The sequence below is a fragment of the Protopterus annectens genome, chromosome 5.part1, assembly GCF_019279795.1.
Source record: "Protopterus annectens isolate FY-2018-M chromosome 5.part1, PAN1.0, whole genome shotgun sequence".
Classification (NCBI taxonomy): Eukaryota; Metazoa; Chordata; order Ceratodontiformes; family Protopteridae; genus Protopterus; species Protopterus annectens.
The window spans coordinates 454280002-454290976 of NC_056736.1; positions in this window are offsets into that span (position 1 = coordinate 454280002).

Sequence of the window (10975 nt, forward strand, 5' to 3'; positions counted from 1 at the left end):
GTAGGGAAAATAAAACTGAGCCAAAAGTCTGGAGGAAAGGTTGGAATTTACAGTAGTATTTTCTAGGTATTAAGCATAATATTAAGTGCAATGCACAGGTTCTTGGGTGTGTTTCAATTGTGTTATGATGTTGTCTTCACTGTGATACATAAACCATGGGTGAAGGTTGTCAGTACCAGGAAGACCTATCAAGTTTTAATCTTTTTGATAAGAGGGTGAATGTCTTTGTATGCAATAGTTCTGAAGTGGAATGAATTGATGTATGGAGAAGAGGTGGGAGTGGCGGAGGGAAATAAAGGAGATCGGAGGTAAAATGTTAAGAGGATGTAGAATTCATGGAGGGAAGATTATTCCAATTATGTAAGATGGTTGACCTGTTTCCAGAAGTTTTGAGGTGATTTTATTAGTGAGGTTTGGTATGATTTCATCAGATGACTTTTATGACAGTGTACTGCTTTGTTAGCAAGGTTGCAAATCTGGGTGTAGCATTGTCTGTTTGTGGTACTGAGAATACCATACCTTGTCTCTGAGTTGTAGAAGAGCTTTAAATTTGTAGGTAACAAGTTTATTAGTTTTTAGTTTGTACAGTCAATGGATTACTGGGGATCATGAGTTCTGCAGGTCAGTCAATAGAGAGGTGAATAGTTCTGCAGTAGTATTAGGGTCAGATGAATGCAGAACTGGTGACCAGTCCATTAAGGAGAGGGTGGATTTAAGTTTGGTGATGTAAGACAGTGATCTATTACAAAAATATTTGAGCTTTGGGTCATGTTTATATATGGATGAGAGATATGAAAACTGATTGGGCAGTGGTCACTGAAAGATGGCAGGTGGATGGTGATGTCTGAGATAAGACGTTTGTTAGTTAATATGAGATATAGGAGGGAATGATGAGATATGTTGAGGTTGAATGTAGCAGGTTGAGATGTGGGCTGGGTGAAGTTGAATTGTATCAAAAGACTGTTCAGGTAATTGGAAATGGGACTGAGCAGGTTGAGATTGAAGCCTCCCAGTATTATGATATTTTTTTGTATCATTTGTAGAGGAAATAATGTCTTTTAGTACATTATTTTGTTTGGAGAATGAGGAGGGAGGTGGTAGATATGCTACAGTGAGATCCAGTATGGTATTCTTGGAGAGAAGAACTGTCTGTCTTAGTGTTATGTTGAACAAGTAGTTCGATGTTTAAATATGGTTTGAACATGAGAGTTCTACCTCCTTGTCTTGAACCTGGTCTGGGGTCAATAAAGTAATGAGGGAAAATGATTTAAGAAAGGATTGTTAGCCTTAATCCACAATTCTGTGATAATCAACTAAATCAGGCTTATGTAAGGAAATAAAGACATTAATTTGATCTGCTTTGTTTTTTATACTTTGTAGGTGAAGTAGGATGTGGACAGTAGGGATGGACCTGGGTTAGCTTCAATGTTACCTCAAAGAAGCAGTAGGACGATATGATAGGGAAAGTTTGTAGAGATGCTTGAGCAGGTACAGGAGCTGATTATTAAATGATAAATGAGTATATATGTGTGTATATATACATAAATATATATATATATATATATATATATATATATATATATATATATATATATACATATATATATATATATATATATACATATAAATATATATATATATATATATATATATACATAAATATACATATATATATATATATATATATATATATATATATATATATATATATATAGGTTCATAGGTTCATACTAGGCTATCTGCCCTAGGGCATTTATAAGCCTAGCCAGAGTGTGTTTGGCTTTCGCCACTCATTTTAAATGAATTTTGCTATGCCCTTTTTTGAGGTTAGTATACTGTGCCTCTGTCTAACAGTGACACAGAAGTGATACCCAGGGTAAACCTACTATCTCCCATCCACTCATCAAAATTCCTCTTGAAGAGAGTCAATGAGGGACTCTGCCTAACCTGGACTGGGATTTTATTCCAGAGTGAAGGGAGCCTCTGGGTTATCAATCTGTCCCTCCAGCATGTCCTATTTATTTCAGTGCTGAGGTTCAAGTCTCTCAAGCGCGTAGCTCGATGGGATTTGGATTTTCTGAGGTGCAGCATGTCCATTAATTCCGGGTTGGACATGGCTTTATACGTCAGGCACAGATCGCCTCTGAGCAGGTGGTATGCCACTGAGTAGAGCTGGAGTTTCTTTAACCGGGCAGCATATGGCATCTGTTTGAGCCCTTTGATCCTCTTGGTGAGGTACTTTTGGGGTCTTTCCAGTTGCTGCAGGTGTCTGGTAAGGTACATCCCAAAAGGGGCATTGTACTCAATTATGGGCCTGATGTGGGATGAGTAAAGAGGCACGATGACCTCCCCTGATCTAGATGTGAATCCCTTCATGATTAGGTGGGCTATATAAAATGTTTTTCTAACCACTTTGGCCATGTGGTTGACAAATGAGAGATTGCTATCAACTTGGGTCCCCAGGTCCCTAATTACTTCTTCCGTACTTAATGGATTACCACCTATGTGGTAATTTGTGGGCACTTTGTTTTTGCCAAAGGGATGACTATACACTTTTTGGCGTTTAGCTTGAGGCCATGGCTCTGGCACCAGTTGTCTGTTTCTATGAGGCCCTTTTGTAGGATGCTTGTGTCGGCTGGAGAGTCGATTATGGTGCCCAGTTTGCAATCATCTGCGAACTTGATCAGCCACAGTCCTTCCGTGTTAGCCTGTACCTCCGAGAAATATATACCGAACAAGAGAGGTCTCAGGACTGAGCCTTGTGGGACGCCACTTGTAACTGGTTTGGAGTCTGACATAGCTCCAGCAATTCTAACCATGTGGGTTCTGTCCTTGAAAAGTGCCAAAGTACTGCAAGCAGACAATCCAAAAGGAAAAACCACTTTAATGACAAAACACAGCAGAGATTTCGGACATAATCCTTCTTCAATACTACAAACTTATAAAATTTCTTTCATCTTATATACAGGCCCAAAGTAGTCATGTGGTTAGCAGCCCAAAAATCACATGACCATAAGTATCACTCAATAAGGCAAAGTTAAAACAACACAGATAGCAATGATTCTATAGTACATAACAAAAAAAAAAAAAAATTTAAATAATTTAAAATTCAGCTTGCTAATATGATTAATAATCAGTTACACATAAAATTCATATCATAAAATTCATATTGTAGAAACAATATACATAATTATAAATTCAATCTACTGAGCTTAACCAAAATTGGTTTAAGGCTCAGCATACTGTTCAAGCCAGGAGAACGGTCACCAGCAAACCTTAAAATCCACTCATATTCTTTAATTTCTAAGAAGTTATTTATATCATATATTTTAATCATATTAGCAAGCTAAATTTTAAATTATTTATTTATTTTTTTTTTTGTTATATACTATAGAATCATTGCTATCTGTGTTGTTTTAACTTTGCCTTATTGAGTGATACTTATGGTCATGTGATTTTTGGGCTGCTAACCACATCACTACTTTGGGCCTGTATATAAGATGAAAGAAATTTTATAAGTTTGTAGTATTGAAGAAGGATTATGTCCGAAAGCTCTGCTGTGTTTTGTCATTAAAGTGGTTTTTCCTTTTGGATTGTCTGGTTCTGTCCTTGAGCCAGTTTGCAACCCATCTAGTGACATAGGGGTTTGTATTTAAGCTGGTGAGCTTATCTATAATGCCCGAGTGGGGTATTGTATCGAAGGCTTTTGCAAGGTCCAGGTAGGCTGTGTGGACCACCTTCCCTTCGTCAATGGCCTTGGTGACTGTTTCAAAGAAATCAACCAGGTTTAAGAGGCAGGATCTGTCCTTAAAGCTGAACTGGGTAGGATCCAGTGTCTGTAGGTCCCCAATATCTTTATTTATGAGGTCCATGATGATCCTTTCCATAGCTTTGCAGACCAAGTTAGTCAGGCTTATGGGGCGATAGTTTCCAGGATCCGTTGAGGCACCACCTTTGTGGAGAGGGACCACTGTCGTATATATATATATATATATATATATATCTATATATCTACAGATATATATATATATATATATATACATATATATATATATATATATATATATATATATATCTACAGATATATATATATATATATATATATATATATATATATATATATATACTAGCTGTACCCGGCCACGCATTGCTGTGGCTCAGTCTGGTTAAATGGAAAAGAAAGAAAAGAGAAAGTGCACATTTCTAATATGTTTAATTTCACAATGCTTGTGGGTATACAATATATTTTGTTGTTCTATTGTCTGTGCAGATATAGAGATTGTCTGGTTTGCCGACTCTAGAACACGCAACATATAATTGTCCATGTGAGAAGCAATCCGTGTGTAGATCTAAACCGCACAATTCTAAAGATTGGCCCTGAGCTTTGTTGATGGTGATTGCAAACACCAATCGAATTAGGAATTGCAATCTCTTACATTGAAATGGCATATAGGTTCATACTAGGCTATCTGCCCTGGGGCAATTATAAGCCTAGCCCGATTCTGTATGGCTTATGCCACCCCTTGATTTGAGTATACTGTGCCCTTTTTAAGGTTTAGTTTACTGTGCCTCTGTCTAATAGTGACATGGGAGTAATCCCTGGGACAAACCTACGATCCCCCATCCACCTATCGAGATTCTTCTTGAAGAGATTCAGTGAGGTGCTCTGCCTCACATGAACTGGAATTCTATTCCAGAGCGAAGGGAGCCTCTGGATTATGAACCTGTCCCTCCAGCAAGTTTTATTTATTTCTGTGCTGAGGTTCAAGTCCCTCGAGCGTGTGGCTCTAAGGGATTTAGATTTACTGAGGTGGGGCATGTCCATTAATTCTGGATTTGACATAGCTTTGTATGTCAGGCATAGATCACCTCGAAGTAGGCTGTATGCAACTGAGTAGAGCTGGAGTTTTTTTAACTGAACAGCATATGGCATCTGTTTGAGACCCTTGATCCTCTTGGTGAGATACTTTTGGGGTCTTTCTAATTGCTGCAGGTGTCGGGTAAGGTACATCCCAAAAGGGGCATTGTATTCTATGATGGGCCTGATGAGGGATGAATAAAGGGGCACGATTATCTCTCTTGATCTAGATGTGAAATCCTTCGTGATGAGGTGGGCTATGTAGAAGGTCTTTCTAACCACGTTGGCAATGTGGTTTTCAAAGGAGAGATTGCTATCAACTTGGGTCCCCAGGTCCCTAATAACTTTCTCTGTACTTAATGGGTTTCCGCCTATGTGGTAATTTGTGGGTCCAACAAACAAATAACAAAAAACCAAAAACTGCTGAAAGTGCGGACTGCACACAATAAGAGATCGCTGGTAAAAAGCAAACCACAACTTTATTGTTGCGAAACACAATACAGATAAATCCTGATAAAGGTGAGCACTTTCGGCAAGTTAGAATAACCCGCCTTCATCAGACAAGTAATGAGACAAGGGCAAAAGATTTTGTACTTGACAATTAAAACAGCAACCCAATGGTATTAAAATGCATTACCTGATTAAAGAAGCTCCATAGAAACCTTAAAGGAATATGGTAATTTGTGGGCACATTGTTTTTGCCAAAGGGTATGACTATACATTTTTTGGCATTTAGCTTTAAACCATGGCGCTGGCACCAGTTATCTGTCTCTCTGAGACCTTTTTGAAGGATGTTTGTGTCAGCTGGAGAGTCGATTATGGCGCCCAGTTTGCAGTCGTCTGTGAACTTGGTGAGCCATAGTCCTCCCACGTTTGCCTGTACCTCGGAAAAGTATATACCGAACAAGAGTGGTCCCAGGACAGAACCCTGTGGGATGCCACTTGTGACCGGTTTCGAGTCTGACATGGCTCCAGCAACTCTCACTCTGTGGGTTCTATCTTTGAGCCAGTTTGCGACCCATCTTGTGACATAGGGGTTTATATTTAAGCTGGATAGCTTATCTATGATGCCCGAGTGGGGTATTGTGTCAAATGCCTTTGCAAGGTCCAGATAGGCTGTGTGGACTACCTTCCCTTCATCTATGGCTTTGGTGACTGTTTTGAAGACGTCAACCAGGTTCAAAAGGCAGGATCTGCCCTTGACAAAGCCGAACTGGGTAGGATCTAGTGTCTGTAGGTCCTCAATGTCTTTGTTTATGAGCTCCATGATGATCCTCTCCATAGCCTTTCAGACTAAGCTAGTCAGGCTTATGGGGCGATAGTTTCCAGGGTCTGTAGAGGCTACAACTTTGTGGAGTGGGACCACTGTTGCTGTACGCCATTCTGTGGGAACATATCCTGTAGTGAGGCTGAGATTGTATAGCTGTTTTATTTGAGGGATTAGTTCCTCTTGGAGTTCATGTAGGACGCAACCTGGGACGCCATCTGGTCCCATGGAAGCAGTGTTTTTTGCTTTGGAGAGGGCAGCCTTCACCTGAGCATCAGAGATGTTTGGGAGGCAGCTCTCTGCCGGGATAGATACTTGCTCTTTTGCGGGGGAGGGGGTGGAGAAGTTTGCACTGAACCTGTCTGCCAGGATAATGGCGATGTCTGTGGGTTCAGTGTATTTTTTGTCGTTTAGAATCAACTCAGAACAAGTCTGGGAGTTGCATCCCAGGTTCCTAACATAACTAAAAAAAGCCTTATGATTGTCTTTGGTGTCCTGTGCAATTTTTCTCTCGAAGCTGGCCTTGGAGGATTTTATGAGGGATCGTAATTTTTTGCTAGTACTGATCAAAGATGCCTTCCCTATTAGGGATTTTGCTCTATCGTGTAGTAGTTTCCTCCTTCTGTTGTACAGTTTATTTATGGCAGGGGTCCACCAGACTGGACGCCTGCCTTTGGATGATTGGGTCTTGGTTTTGTTTGGGATAGCATGATCCATGCATTCCTGGAGATGTCCGTAGAATGCGTTTATATAGGATTCTGCAGTTTGGGCCGTAGTTTCCACTGGCCCTGGGGCCTTGAAGGATTCCACTTCGGTTTTGAGAAGTGAGAAGTTTGCTTTTGAGAAGTTTTTCACTGTGGTTTTCTGGGCTGGGGGTGGGGTCGGGATGTGGACATCCAGTGAAATTAATTTATGGTCTGATCTTACCAATGAGGGATATACTTCTGGTGTGGAGCATAGAGTCCCCATGTTGGTAATGATCAGGTCTAGTATGTTGTCCCCTCCTGTGGGAGTGGTGACTAGTTGTTCCATAGCATTTGAGTTTATAATTTCCAGGAACCTTTGGGATAAGGTGCTGGGGCTTGAGTAGTGCTCCCAGTCAATGTTTGGGTAGTTGAAGTCACCCAATATAATGGTGTTCGGAGAGATCTTCATGTTCTCCAATGTTTTCAGGAAAGCCGAGTGGGATTCCTGACTTTGAGAGGGTGGTCTGTACGATGCTATAAACTGAAAAGCAGTCTTGCCCACTGTTAGTTTCACATGGATGGTCTCTGATACTTCGTGCAATGCCACTAACCTGGAGGTGTGGATATCCTTGATAAAGATGGAAACTCCCCCTCCTTTTGTGGTTCAGTCCGGGTTTTGGGGCCGAAAAGTATGATATGAGGTATAGCCTGGTAGTGCTGGGGTGCTCTCTGGAGCCTTGAACCAGGTTTCTGTCACTGCACAGATATCGATGTTCTCCATACTGAGGAGAGCTTCGAGTGTGTGCATCTTGAGGTTAAGACTTCTGGCGTTAAGCAGCATTACCCTTAGTTTCTTGTTCCTTGTGCTGTCTATGGGGGTGGGTTTGACTTTTGAGCCTTGCCTAAAAAAGGCACTATGGGGGTGGCAAGAGCCTTTGCCAATATCCGAAAGCCCAGTGGTGACAGGTGCAAGCCGTCCCTAGCGAAGCAAGGTGGCTTGTCGAGCATGTCATCCCAGGCTGACAGACACTGGATCCCCTTTGAATGACACCAAAATTTTAGCCAATTGTTAAAATCGATCATTTTGTCTTTGTACTGTGGCATCATTCTAGGTGAGGGTAAGATGCTGCTCAAGGTCAGGGTCATACCAGCCTGGGCTACATGATCAGAGAGCTCCTCTATGTCTCTTTTCATGTAGTCCAGGGTGGTACGTCTCAGGTCATTCACACCAGCATGTACAATGACTGAGTCATATTTGTATTTGCTTTGGAGTGACCTGAGTGCTTGCGTTATGTGGCGGATCCTAGCACCCGACAGGCAGTTCACCGTGACCTTTTCTTTATTCAGCCTGGTGAGCGGGACGTCAATGTGTCTGACAATAGAGTCACCTATTACAAGAGTATCAGGTGTGTTATTCAGCCTTAAGGGCTGTGGCTGCTTAGCACACTGACTTTGTGGGCTATGTGTTGTGCGTGTTTTGTTTTGAGGTAGCGTTTGCTTGGATGTCTGCTTTGGAGGTCTCTGTTGCTTAGGTAGATTTTTATTTAGAGCCTCCGAGTATGTTTTTGTGTATTTATGTGTTTGGTTCGCTGATGTAGTGGGACTATATGATACTGGAATTGTGTTGTGTGAGGTTACCTTCTCCTCCTGACTGGTTACACCAGTTTTGAGATGAGAGAGCTCAGCCTCCAGTTTGGCTAAATAGTTGCATCTCTCACATATATTTGAACCTGTTTGGAGGAGGAGAGGGTTGTCCGTGTACATGAGACAGTTGTAACATTGCCTCAAAATTCCCAGATTCAACAGCTGGACTGGAGAGGAAACCATTGACTGACCTTTGGACATGCTAGAGTAATATAGGGAAACTGAATTTAAGACAGACCAATAGAGGACAGGGTAATCGTAGAGAGTATAAGAGTTAAGTAGTGCTTATGGTTTAATAGTACTAACTTGTAGGATTACTTAATTGGACCAGTGAAGGGCCTTAGAATGAGAATATGGTGTTTAAATTGAGAGATAGAGCAGTTCTAAGGGAAAAAGTGAAGAGCAGACTTTGTGGAGCCAGGAATAGTTTAAACCCAATTAGGCGGTGCTGCCCGCTGTTGCACTATGCACAAAAACGCGCAAAACCGCGCAAAAGAGGGTTTTAAGAGAGGAAGATGAAGGAGTTTGGAATTGACCCAAAATGGCCAATAAAACTACAGTTTCAAGTCAGTAACCACTCCCACAGGGGCAGGCAGGCTGCTCAATGTTTTTCACTGCCACTCATCAACAGAGAGACTTCCCTTTAGCCCAAGCAAAAAATGGCCTCCAAGAAACTTACAAACAGTTCAAGAACAGCAAGCCTGTAACTGAACTTTTTTAAATCTCAGAAAAGTGGGAAAAAGGCAAGATTTTTTTTTGTTTTTTTGTTTTTTTCAGAGATAGCAGAGGTTCACAAGTATCAACAAGTTGACCCCACAGAAGAGTGCTAGGCCAAAGACAGATAAAATGCAAGTTTTGAGAAAAAAATGATTTTAAAAATAAGTGCAAACAGGAAATTCAGTAAACAGCTCTAGGTTGTGCTCTAAATACAACCAAGTTACTAATGCAGAAATCAAGTTTAACAAGCCAGAAAATGCTCAAAATAGGCGGCTATGCAGAAAAACTTAGCAAATAAACAGAGGAAAAATACTTAAAATCTCAAAAGTGGCTCCTTTCTTCTCTCAGCGTTTTCTCCTCTTGGTGAGTGCTTCACCAACTGCCAACAAGCCTGAAAAGACACCAAAACCACGAGGCAACCAGGTTTTAAGAGAGGAAGATGAAGGAGTTTGGAACTGACCCAAAATGGCCAATAAAACTACAGTTTCAAGTCAGTAACCACTCCCACAGGGGCAGGCAGGCTGCTCAATGTTTTTCACTGCCACTGATCAACAGAGAGACTTCCCTTTAGCCCAAGCAAAAAATGGCCTCCAAGAAACTTACAAACAGTTCAAGAACAGCAAGCCTGTAACTGAACTTTTTTAAATCCGTTGGAATCATAGGAATGCGAGGAATGAGGACATCTTCACTTTTGAAAGGTCCTGTCAAGATTGTTGCTTCTATGACGTTGCTCATTAATTTTTTTACTGCAAGCCACGTGCCGTTGCAAAGCTTTGGCTGGTTGATATTTTGCAACATGATAATTGGCACACCGATTTTCAACTGCAGTACGTGCGGTGGCATCCCTGGCAGATCGAGTGAATTCAAAAATTCTGTTGGATAATTAACCGCTTCATCTGCTTCCACAACAGTGTCGACGGACTTGTATGTGACTGCCTCGCTTTGAATGTTAGACTGAATAATATTGTTAAGTTCGTAGACGTCTCTGTTCTTGGCCGCAAGAATAGCTCGTTCAGTCAGCCAATTGTGATTCTTATAATTGGTTTGAATATTGGGAAATACTTTTTCAACCAATTCTTCTTTTGACGTCACTAAATTGCAGAAGTTATGAGGCAATGAAATTCATCCTGAGGTCAGATCAACCGACACCTTTCCATTCCCAATTTCCAGCAATTGATGTGAGAATATCTCAGCTGATCGATCGTTTTGCAGCTGGACACGCATATTTGTAGTTAATTTTAATGTCTTTACATGTCGCCACAAAGTAGAGTATTATAGGCAAGCATTTATTTCGTCCGCTGGTGTCGATCGAGGAGAACGAAGAAGATCTGAAGCTGCAGAACGCGATCGCCGTGCTCGCAACTGTGCATCCTCAAGTCTGGCTGCACGTCGCTCTGCTGCTTCCTTGGCATGTATTTGAGCCATTCTTTGTCTGTTTCGCTCATTCGCTGATGCCTGTTCTTCCTCAGTTTGATTTGCAATTACTCGTCGCACTGCTTCCGCTCTGCGAGTACGACGACCTAAGTTTGATCTTCTGCGAGGCATTATTTGGATGAACTAAAGCAGATCAATTGCACTGAAAAAGAAGTAAGAAAGTTATAACAAAAACATATAAAATTGCATATTTGTATACAAATATATAGAATCCATAGTAGGTATATAAAAACACGCGCGTATTCGAATGCAACGTGTGACATCTATATAATAGTAGGTATATAAAACCACACGCGTATTCGAATGCAACATTGTGTGAAAATTTCAAAGCAATCGATGAAGAACTTTCGGAGATTTAAGATTTTGAAC